Here is a 13,315-nt window from a genome sequence, read left to right as displayed (position 1 = left end):
AGCCGACCCCAACATAGTTGGGAAAAGGCTGGGAAGATGATGTAAAGTCGGGCGAAAATCCACCAGCGTGAAAAGTTTATTACGGCATATATAACTTATTTATATTTTATGTAAATTAACATTAGAATGATATGAATGTAATAATACATTTGAGGTCAGATAAAAAAATATAAATATCTATTTGCAATCAATATGTTATTGAGAAATATGCAAGCCATCGGATTATCAATACTATTATCAATATTCGATAGTTTTAGAATAGTTATTAAAATGAAGCTATCTCTTGCAATCATTTTGTTAGATCTTAAGCTGTTAGGTATTAGAAATTGAGTCGATCCTGTACCTAAATGTTTAGACAAATTATATTAATATTAATAGACAAAGGATATAATTGAGAATACCAGAAGAAGACAATCAAAAAAGTGTAGGAAAGTAGCCTTAACATGCCTATACGATTGGATATCTCAGAAAACTTTTAATGATCCATGCCTTTGGAAATTAGGTTTTGAAAATGGGATGGAAGATAAATGAGGGATATTTCGTGTGTGCTAATGCTTTCATAGTAAACTACTAAACTGTTGGTATTTTTTTAAACAATGATAAATATATAATACAACATACAACTAACTTATTACCTTATATATAAACTTACTATAAATGTAAATGTTTAAAAAATTGCATCAAAAAACTCCTCCCCATCGCTGCCCACCGGGAGTGTACCCAAGAGGCTGGCAGCATTGCCACGTTGGATGGCAATGCTTAATTTTTGGCCAAAATAAAAACCAGCCCTTGGGTCACCTGAAGTGTCAGCAATTGGTAATTTATTTACATTTTATTATCTCACAAACTTTCACAAAGCAGCCTGAAGTCTGAAAATTGTGGACACTATTTCATTCGAGCCTGTGATCTATCTCCGGTGGTGTCGGATTGCCGTCCCATCGGGCTATGAGAGTAAAGGAATAGTTAGTGGACTTGTGTCTGCGCAAATGCTCGTGCACTAAAATATGCCCTGTGTAGCTGGCTGATCTTGGAAAATTGTTACCGTGACCAACAATAGGATGAATGCCATTCTCAAAGACTAGATTTTTGAAACTGTTCGTAAAGAGTTTCAATATAGGCAATGCCATGGAAAAATACCAGTTAATAACAAAAGATAGTTTTTCAAATCACGCATTATATCAAACATTCTCATGGTCCATGGTCCAAGGTTTAAGGAATTAGAAATTCAACAATGATGATATTATCATATTCTATCTGTCGATAGTGACGTGGGATCGAACTGATGATTATGGCATGATTTCTTAACACTATCTATCTTAGAATAGTTTTTTGAGATGGCTAGATGATGTAGAAGGTCGTGAATCAGCCTGCAAGTCCAAAGTTCGATACATACTTATTTTGAGCGAAAACAGCCTATCTGTTATACACTGTATACTATGTACCTACCTATCCCTACTAATATTATAAATTGCGAAAGTTACTCTGTCTGTCTGTCTCTCTGATACGCTTTCACGTCTACTTTTCACGTCTGCTTTCACTGAACTGATTTTAATAAAATCGAGATCGAGTTGACCTTGAGAAAGAACATATACAAAAATAGTTTATATCCCGGATTTTTGAAGAATTCTCTTGGAAACGCGATATAACCGAACTCTACGCGGGCGAAGCCGCATTCGCAAGCAGGTACACTTACATTCAACGATGACACATTAATACTTATCTAAATGATATGATACAAGGAAGATACATCGAATTACATACATCCGGCTTAAATGTCTTTTTCTATATCTGTTTATCATAATGACATAGCAATTTTTTGGTGTTACATGATTTTCAAGACTACTGAACAAAGGTTCTAGGTTCTTCTTACCAACCAGTCTTGCCAAAGGGTAGGGCTCTCAGGTAACTGGGTTGAGGAGTTCAGATAGGCAGTCGCTCCTTGTAAAACACTGGTACTCAGATGGGCCCATCTCATAGGATAATTGGATAGGCAGAGAAGGACTTAAGAAAGTATGGATGGATTGCCTGAAAGATATCTTGAATGTCAAATACCCGAGTTGGAATGAAAGCAGAAAATAAATTGCCTCGCCCACAAATTAATTTACAAACAAGGCAGGAAGAAGAAGATATATAAAAACTGCAATCAATGCGGTATAAAAAGTGCGCATTATTATCTATGTTTGTTAAAGCCTGTAGGCATATTATAGTTGTTGGAAAAAACAAGGCCTTTCGGCCCGATAACAGCCTTAACGACAGAACGCCTATAACGGTAGGCACACGATAAGAGATAACGAAAACACGAGTATAACGGATTGTAACGACGTAACGATTGGGTGTGGCGCAATCGTTATTTTTCGTTACTACAGGCTATGAAAGGCTATCAGTACGTTTAAGTTGTTGTTCTTTGGAACTAAGTTGGTATTTTTCCATGTTTTTGTGTAGGTAACTCATTAAGATGTTATTGATTTATGTAGGTACCTAATTAATATTATATAACTTTCGTTCACTATACCGTTTTTGAATTTTAAACACCCCAGTTACCTACTATAAGAACACTTACATTAAGAATTAAGTCTTTATAAAAAATATATTTATAATTTTTGAGCAGAAATACCTCTGCTTCAGTAAATCAGTACTGAATTCAAAACTAATTGAGTTGAAATAAAAAATTGAGTTGCACGATTCAACTGTCACGCACTTAAACACAATTGGTCTTACTACAAAAACTTAAACATGTGTCTAAGATTTGTCTAAAAAAAGTGTGGCTGCAAAATGGACCTTATTTCAACGTCATTTAGACAAGTCTTAAATTGACGTTTAAAAGTTTTTCTGGTAAGACGGTTCGTATGTAGTTTATTATACTTAGGTAAATAAAAGCTTTTAAAAGCGACCCCAATTCACAAATAAACCGGCCAAGTGCGAGTCGGACTCGCGCACCGAGGGTTCCGTACAAATGCTGTATAGATAAAAAGTGAGTTTCGCGCCAACCGTTCAGTTTAGAACAATCATAGTTATGGTAATTTCGTGAGAGTCAAAATAGTTAATATTTTTTACATTACCAGAATACCAAATAGTAGGCCAGTACCTTGTAAAAGTTATTTTATTGAAGTTATTTAAATACAACATTTTATAGTCATCATTCAGAAATCTGATTGAAAATAACTAATTATGTCTTAAAGGTCATGGGGCATATCTGACCCGCTTTGTAAAAAGTGGCGGACATGAATCAAAGTAGTTTTAAATCGTGGAGAATGGTATGACGTTTTTTTGAATATAAATATTTTATTAAAATTCCATGGAGACGAATGTCCAGGATCGTTTGAAAAATATAAAAGACAAGCAGTTTCATAGGATTTTACAGGTTGCAATGCTAGTTTTTATTGTTAAAGACTTTTCATAAAGAAGGAAGGTGCCAATCCGGATGACCAGGATCTGATGAGGATCTGTAAACCCTGAGAAATCGAGGGCAACTCTTGAATATTGTAGGCACGCGTATCGAGTCGTAACCAGACATGTGAGTGTATTTTTGAGGGTACTGGTAAACAGTGAAGGTTTGGAGCTGATTTGATTATGGAGACTACAGAGAGTCAAGGGAACTCCCGAACGGTATGTTGCAACTACCACGTGTTTGGGCTTATTTTATACGTATTGGCGAAGACTTTCCACAAAGATAGGTTTGACTGCCATTGTGGGATCGACAGCTAAGACCAGATATAGTTATGGGAACTCCTTTACAATTTATAACGTAACCTTGTGTTGGAGCTTATTTTATTTTAGGTGATGAGAATTCAGTACTAATGAGATCTTTTATTTTTGAGGGATTAATCACCTAACGAGCCCCAGTTTCAGTTTTTTTTCGAAACTGCCTGACGACTTGTAACTTTCGAATTGTAACAACGACTGCTAGAGTGTAGGATTCGGGGCTGCTGGCTTTACGTTTCTAGAGCCTTGACAAAAGTGTAATTCTGTCCTTTTCTTTGTTTTATAAAGTCGGCTTTATTTTATTTTGTAGCATTTTACAAACAAATCCAACTTCAAACATATAAAAAAGCAAAAAGCAACAAGAAAACAAAAGCAAGAAATAAATTAAAAAGATGATAGGTGCATCGGTCTAGAAGTCGGTGTCTAGAGAATGCATCTATATTTATTTAACCACCGAGATCTAGACCGATGCATATAAACAGTTTCCTTGTTGTTTTTTTTTTGTAAAAAGTTTTTATTTTTAACTTTTGTGAAAAGTTCTCGTCAATACGAATAATATAAGCCCAAACACGACGTTACTAAAACATACCGTTGAGGAGTTCTCTCGACTTTCTCACGTCTCCATCATCAGGTAAGCTCTAAACCTTCACTGTTTGATAGTATCACCAGACATACATCTGAGAATCAAGTTCTGATCCTATGCATGCCTACAATTTCTGATAGTTGCCCTCGATTTCTCAGGATTTCCATCATCAGATCCTGACCTGATGACAATGGAAATAAACGGCGAGTATACTCTTTTATTACAAAGAAATGTTTTCTCAAATCCGTCAAACTTGGTCGTTTAAATTCCCCATTGAAATGAGGAAAATATTTGATTTGATTTGATAATATTTTAATTTTTTATGTAACTTCAAAGGACCATGGGCAAAAATGTATGAAGCCTGGGCTCATCCACCAACAGAGATGAGACCACTTTGAATATACTTGTAAAGCACTAAATATAAAGATTTAAACTAATTTTTGCGAAGAATCCATGGGGTTATTTTGCTATAAATATTTTTCTCCGACCATAAATAAACTAATATTCTGCAAAAAGTAGTGCTGTTATGGCATTGTAGGTTTTGTTATTGAACACCTTTAACTAGTTTTAAGTCCAGGTTTAATGTATACATAAACAATAAAACAGCTGCTAACAGTTAAAATTATTTTTGTTAACATTTCAATCAATACCAATAATAATGTCGTCTAAATATCCTGCCGGTGGATTATGCATATCTACAATTTTCGAAAGTTGCCCTCGATTTCTCAGGGTTTCCATCATCAGATCCTGGCCTGGTGATGAAGGTGGTCCCATAATCCTAGCATAATCAAATCCTGCGAATTAGGTTTTATGTCATGTATAACCAAGCGCACTACGACTCTTAACAATTGTCTTTTTCTACAAAACCTATTTAGGTGCATATCTTTTTTTTGCCATGGAATTGAAGATAGTGCCCATAGTAACAATTTTAGTACAAACAAAAACCTTCACAATGGCATATGCTATAACTCTGTTGGACAATGAGCCCAATTTGACTCATGGTCCTTTATCATTTTCGCAATTTTTCCTTTATCTGTACTATATAACGGTGCTTCTTGCCGAATTTCAAGATTCTAAGTTCACGGGAAGTACCTTGTAGGTTTTGATTCCCTAGCGTGTGACGGAAATTCGTCTAAAGTGTCGGTATAACTGCTGTATCTTTTGATCGCGTTAACTTAGAAGTTTGATTTTTTCACTGCCTAAAGGGACAATAGACCTAGGTATTTGGTATAAATTTCAATTTGATACCTTTATTCGTTTGTGAGAAATAAGGTAGTAAGTTTCATTTTATTAAAATATTTTTTTTTACATTATATAACTAAAAAAATGAGATTTTCGTAATTTTTCCTATATTTGCATTATATGACAATGCTTCATGCTAAATTTCAAGACTCTGAGTTTACGGGAAGTATCCTGTAGGTTTTGATTCCTTTGCGAGTGTCGAAAATTTGTTGAAAATATCGACATAATCGGCTGTATCTTTTGATTGGCTTGGCTTAGAAGTTTGATATTTTCACAGCTTAAAGGGACAATAGACCTGAGTATTTCATGTGAATTTCAGCTTGATACGTCCACGCGTTCTTGAGATAAAGGGTCTTGACAGACAGACAGACAGACAGACAGACAGACAGACAGACAGACAGACAGACAGACAGACGGACAACAAAGTGATCCTATAAGGGTTCCGTTTTTTTCTTTTGAGGTACGGAACCCTAAAAACAACATTTTTTGACAACCCTTGAATTAGGTTTCGTTACAATAACCCCGGATTAAAACTGGTCAATATTCTAGAAAATAACTTATTTACACTACATGTTTGGGCCGAAAATCATATACTCAGTCATTTGTTTTATTTCAAAATGCCGAAAGGCGTAGATAGATGAAAGAATATTGATCTGCAGGTAGAATTTAAGAAGAGCTATTGAGTAATACAGAATAGTTTCGGAACAATTCTAGTACTCCTTGTTGATGGGTTGAGTTTGAGTTTCTGCAAAAATCTGTAAAAATTATTGTTGGAAAAAACTGCTTGAATCAAGGAATGTCTAACTAGGCCTATATGTTGAAATATTTTTACACATTAGACAGCTCTCCGTCAGCTCTCCGTCATGTCCCTAGAAATATTTTCAACCTGTCAAATTACTTCACCACCATTTTTTTTGGAATTTGTCCCCTTATCACCAATTCTAACGCACAAAAGGTATAAAACAAAAGATTAAGCATCGAATGATCTTATTATCAGTAAAAAACACCCATCATAGGTACATAGGAATGCTTAGTGATAACCTTGGGAGACTGTCACGCGAAGACCGCTGGTTCGAGTCTCGGCTGAGCCATGAAAAAGATAAGTTATTCCGTGAGGCAATATCGTGTTATATTGCAAGAAAAACGTGATATATATTTTATCTTTAAGTTAACAATTTGGAATTTTGTATTCCAATTTTTTGGAAATAAGATAGTGTAGCAATTTGTACAAACATTAGGTAAATAAAGAGGATAAATAAATATTTTTGTTTATTTGTTTGTAAAGGATAAACTCAAAAACTACTTTATACCTACTTATTTCACTGTTGGTAATCCCGAGGAACCGAGCCGACCCCAACATAGTTTGGGAAAAAAAAAGGCTCGGAGGATGATGGTAATCCCGAGGAACAAAGGCTATATTTTATCCCGGTACGGGCAGTAGTTCCCACAGGACGCGACTGAAATCGCGGGAAAACGGCTAGTTGAAAATTAAATAGTGTAGGTTCTTCGAGATATCTGTCAACGATTTTTGTTATTACAAAAAATGCTCAGGTCCAAAGAAGGCGGAAAAGGGCGAATACAGTAACGTTCCTCGTCTCCCGCTCACCCGCATTTTGACGCGCAACATTCTTAGGCGATTTTCCATTATGGCACCTCCGCTAGTCATATCATTTCTAGGCATGCTCTAACTAATCAGACTAAGGCCAGCCGCTGATTGCAACTTTTCGTCGCCGTGACTTTTTGTCACTGTCACTGGCTGTCACCCACAATGCGCTCATTGAATCTGTTCTTGGGTGACAAATCGCGTTAATTTTAAGTATGCCGGCTGAGTGACAAAAAGTCACCAGTGAGTGGACTCCCATTGTAATGTACAGGGCGAGTGACAGTCACGTCACTCCGGCATTGCCTGATGCTGCAACTATTTGTCACCGTATTGTCACGTCACCATAATGAGCGCACTCAGTATAGTTTTCATTGCACTTGACTAAGTGACAAAAAGTCACGGTGACGAAAAGTTGCAATCAGCGGCTAGCCTAACTGCGAGGCATCGGCCGTGGCGATCGCTCTGACTAGACTAGGTTTACGAATATGCACCGACCTGCCAGCCAGATCTTATCCTAGTGCTGAAGATTGATTACGATACTAAACGGTACCTATTAATATAATAGAACAGGATATAGCTACTCGAGCCACAAGGAACCGTCATGTTTCATGCGTGCTCGCCACATGTTACGCGATGTCCGATACGGAAAATGCGATGACGGTGGAGACGAACAGGTTAAAACGTGTTCCAGTGCTTCGGTAGCATATTAGATTATATAACTATGATATTTATCAGTAATAATCAGTATACAGTAAAGAGGCTTTTCATGCGTATATATTTCAGTAGCTGTTCCCCGTGATTTCACCCGCGTCTCTAAAGAAATATTTACCACCTGTAGTCGGATAAAAACTATAGACTTTGAGCTTTCTCAAGTCCTTCTTGGATATCTGTATGCCAGATTTCATTCAATTCAGTCCTGTAGAAACGAAGATAAAGTTACTTCTGCTTTTATCATATAAAAGAAGAAGATGATGCACCTACTACTTAGAATCTAAGAGAATAAAAAATTAAAAAGGCAAGCAGTTTCTTCAAAAAAACTGATTTGAACTGCTAATGAGAAAAACACTCCAAAAAAACCTGACACTTACTTAAAGGCTATCCAGGTATCTAATTTCTACGAAAACAAAAACATTTACATAATCTGTTATTTTGACTTGTTTTCCAACTAATTTTAACCGGACTTATCTTACAGACTGTTTTGTGAACATAACATTTAGACTACATAATATTTATTAACAAGATACACTACTTAGTATTTTGTTTCTATAATTAACAAATTAATTGCTATTATCTTTCTTCGTAGACGTGTTTTTCTTAGTTAGAGTGTCAAAGGCTTGGGAACGTGCTATACTTTAAAGAGCGTTGACCCCTTGTGGCCCGAAATTAGCAGGACAGACAGAAAACAGAAAACATTGCTATCCGCGAAGATATTAAATAATGTAAGCAAACAAAAAAATATGAAGAGAATACTATAAGATTTCTTTAATCAGCCCAGTGGTTCCTGAAATTATCGCTTTTAAGCAAACTAACAGCTATATTTACATCAGATTAAAGAATTCTTGTCGCCATCTACACTATGTATTTAATAAAGTGCCAAGAGGCACTGATCATTTTGTTTGTTTATTTGTTAGTACCCTGATTGCCCCGAAACGACTGAACGGATTTGAAAAATTCTTTCTCTGTTAGAAAGCTACACTCTTCCCAAGTAACATAGCCTATATTTTATCCCGGTAGGGGCAGCAATTCCCAAGGGACGCGGGTAAAACCACGAGAAAACGGCTAGTTACGTATAATTTACCAAATTATGTCATGTAAAAATTATCACCCAGTGACCTACTAAACGCTTATCTAACAAGACACGCACAATTGCGATTTTTTTGTAAATTCTAGTAAAAGATAAGTTATCAGTGATGTAGTTCTACTATACAGTAATCAGTAACACGCCTACAATAAAATAATCGAGTGTAATTCTTTTGTTCTAAGAATGGGTTTCACGTGATCTGATTAAAGTAGTTACCTAACGATTAACGGTGGATTTCAATAACTTATCTGTTGTTTGTCTAGATATGGAATTTGGACACTAGAATAGAATACCTAAATGTAGTGTCAAAGTCCTATTTCTGGTAAGTAAAATTAACAGATATTGAAATCCGGAATAACAGGATTTGTTGCAATAGATTAGACTGAAACTTGTAATTTTTTTTACATTAATAATCTCAAGTTATCAAAGGAGATCAACCAGCTGCGCAAAACATATTATAGTGCACAAGCATTTGCTTGTACACAGACAGATGCACTCACTATTCCTTCACTCTCATAACCCGATGGGACGGCAATCCGACACGACCGGAGAGAGATCAGGCGCAAGACCGACATTTACGTGCTCTCCGATGCACGGGTGTATCAATCACCTCGCTGCTACATAGCTGTCTGTAAATGTCTTATAGCAACTAGATTAGACAGCTATCTTAATTGCAATTGATCAACGAAATCCCCCAAAAACGTATTGCAGTCATAACAGAAACATCAAATATTAATCAATAACTGCGCATCGTTCCGTCTGACCCGATTAACCCTGCAATTTTCAGTTAATTACGATTTTAAAACTTGTGACTTTTTCATAAACAAAATAATAAGGAGATAAGACAGTTTGTGCTAACTCCGGGTGCAAATTCTTGACCTTCGCGTTTGACTCATATGCTTTATGAAATAAGGAAAGATGAGCGGAGATGCCATAATGCAGGTAGGTCAGGCGCCTTCTTCTAGCTCAAATGCGTACGGTTAGCATGACCAAAACGATCAGTTCCGAGTGAACTAACGAATCGTTCGGGTTGTTTGAGACATCTGTCATCTATTTTTGGTATTACAAAAAATGGTCGGGTCCAAAGAAGGCGTGTAAGGGCGGAGACAGTAACGTGCCTCGTCCCCCGCACACCTGCATTTTTTCTTAGATGTTCCGTTATGACACGTCCGCTAGTTTTATTTCTCCATGGTTAATATCTAAAAGGAAGTACATTTATATCTAACTGATTTATCAAGCGATTATATTGTGGCAAGTCATTGAACTTCTTATCTTTAGTGGACTATTGATCGTCTAATTTTTTGAGATACGGACGAGTATTTTTGTCACAAGATTACAATGAAACGGTACTTGAAAAATCTATACTCAAAAAGGTTGTTGGTTTTTGAATTTACTTGCTGTCCTGCGTCCCGAGGGAACTACCTTCATATAGCCTATGCCCTTTCTTAGGCTATAGGTATGTAAATTGTCTGTGTTCCAAACATATGAATCAATCAAGTATTTTTGGCTTGAACGCATGCCAGACAGAATTAATAACACTTTTATAATATTAGTAAGGATGGTGCAACATGTTGGTTTATCCATGTTGAAGAATAAAACCGCATTTTCCTCTTGGAACCTTTTTAATTAAAAACTTTGCCAATTTGCTATCAAAAACTGAGCGACCCAATGACCGAACAGAGGAAAAATTTGCTCTTATCTACATTCTTGCCAGACACGAGACAGATATGTGATTACTGTCAATTGTTTCTATTTATATCTGTATAACTCAGTAACACGCCGGTCGGTCCGTAGAGGTTAAGCTACCCTTATCACTGCTGGTCCTTGGATGGGTGACCCTCTAGTCTGTACTGATTTCCCGTTGGTATTAACGATCATAACATGAGACATCATATTACAAGAAGGAGAGTATGTACTTCGTATTAAGGTTTAGAGGCCAGAAAGACAGTCAAACTGAAGTAAGGAATAATTGTTTAAATAATGCATATAGGTAGTGCTTATTAACATTACTTGATAGAAAACATAGGTAACACTTCTTGGCAGTAGGGTAAAAAGTAGAGCTCAATTTATTACCTGAATAACCTATTATTACACAAGAAAGTTCAGTATGCTATCTGGATTCTAGAATCTACCCAGACGAAGCTATGGGCAGATGTAAGCAAATAAATAAATCTTCAAGAGATTAAAAGATATATTACGTCCCAGTAATAAGACAAATAACTGCGGAAATGTAAACAGTTTACATACATGTCATCGTTATATTTATTTTAGTCGTAACACTGTATAATAATATTACAGACAAGTTATTTTTAGCTAAACTGTAATGGGTGTAAACTTAAGTCTCATTGTCATATGAATTTGTGTTGCTATCTGTCATGTTTTTTGTGTATTTATCACGTGAATTCACGTGATGTATTGTCTACCTACAGAAACAAGTAAAGTGGCAGTCCAATTCGAGCATTGTGGGTTCCGTAATTTCGTACATAAAAAGAAAGCGTCTATGTGGTCAATAATGGCCTACGTATTGAGTGCCTCGTTGCAAATACATACTTGAGGTTTTCTCAAATCAACTTGACAGCCTCTGATCTGGAATTACTACTATTGAATTACATTCGAGGACGCTTTACGTGCCTTCCCAGGCACGGGGGCGTAACAACACTTTGACTCAGCACAGCTTTGTGAAAGTTTCCAATACACTCAAAAGCGCTGGACTTTGGCTGGACCCTGGAAATGAACCTCGTGCATGGCAGTCGCGCTTGCAACCATAGCGACCACCTGGCAGGTTTTTAGTTAATAAAATGATAAATACTCTCTCCCATTCCACTTTTATTTCATGGAGTCTATCTTAAAAGTATACCACTTTATTTGGGAAGCAAATTAGTTATGACGCTAAGATTTTACCACAGTCGTTTGTACTTTAAAACCTCTAAATCTGTCTCGGAATGTATAAACTCGGAAATAACTGAACATTCCTAAGTAATCGCTGAAGGCCGAGATTAACTGATAAGAGAGTGACGTGTCGCCTTATCATCTGTCTGGTGAGATCAAGCTCAGACGAAGTAAACACGCGTTATGTGTTGTATGTATGCTTGTGTGCGTGTCTGTGTGTTCGTCTTGTAGGGGAAGGGCATTTCCGTATAATGTTACGTTGTAGCAGTAGGTATTTCGATCTTTTAGTAAGAGTTAAATCTGGTGATGGAATGAACTGTTATAAAATAATAGTTAACTACTACCGTAATGTTTTAATGGGCATAGCTATGCCATCTTAAACATCTTAAGGCTAGTTTCTGAGCAACAATATGGGTGGTTTATCTAAAAAAATTTCAAGACGTTAATATGTAAATCAATTGTATAAAGTTTCTCAAAAACGTGCCTACCTATATCCCGACAGATATCTAGGTCTTATCTGTTCCTCAAATCTTAATTTTAATTTTGAGTACCGACAAGTCAACTTGCCAGTTGTTCAACTTTGGGTCGACGTATTAGGCAAAGCTCCAATACCAGGCGAAATCTAGATTTGTGCTGAAAATCCATCCATAATAAAACCCACTTCGTACATCAGACAGTCAGACAGTCTCGCAACTTTATTACTAAGGATAACTCCAGACATTTGTGGAAATAAACAGAGCATCATAAAGCAGGTGCGCTTGACCCGCCTGACACGTAATGTTGTTGTTATTAACTTAATGTTATTAATACATTGACTGTTGTCCTGATAGTATGTGTTTATTTGCGGAGGGAATGCTAATTGGTGCAGGGCTATTTTTGTCCTGTAACGTCTATTTTCTGACAAATAAGGTTGCATGACTGAAAGTTTTGACTTGTGGCTAGCAAAATTTTATCAAATACACACGTTTGATCTACCTAAATAGTGTCAAAAGTTGTAAGCTACATACACTCATGGGCTGATAAACATATTGGGAACCCACTTTTGAAATGCACAATCGGTTTGACCCGATTGTGCATCATAGGTTTGGCTCTTCCAGAATGACCGCCATAGGTATTTTACCTATACCTATTTAATAATCTGTCACCCAAAAACTACTGAATGTATTTTGTTGAAACTTGGTAGTAATAGATAGCTAATGCTTTCAGATAAGAATAACGGTAACCTAAGGCACAATATTAAATAATAATAATTTAATAATCTGTCACCCAAAAACTACTGAATGTATTTTGTTGAAACTTGGTAGTAATAGATAGCTAATGCTTTCAGATAAGAATAACGGTAACCTAAGGTATAATACACGTGCAGGAAATATTTTCCTTCTCCCTATGTTTTGGGGTCATAAGCTCTTCAATTCTAACAAGCTTTAAATGGGAACAAATATAATGACCACCATAAAATGCTTTGATACCCTAAGTTTTGTAAGCAGAAATATCT

This window comes from Helicoverpa armigera, chromosome 28 (assembly GCF_030705265.1).
Source record: "Helicoverpa armigera isolate CAAS_96S chromosome 28, ASM3070526v1, whole genome shotgun sequence".
NCBI classification, from domain to species: Eukaryota; Metazoa; Arthropoda; class Insecta; order Lepidoptera; family Noctuidae; genus Helicoverpa; species Helicoverpa armigera.
This window is presented reverse-complemented; position numbering follows the sequence as displayed.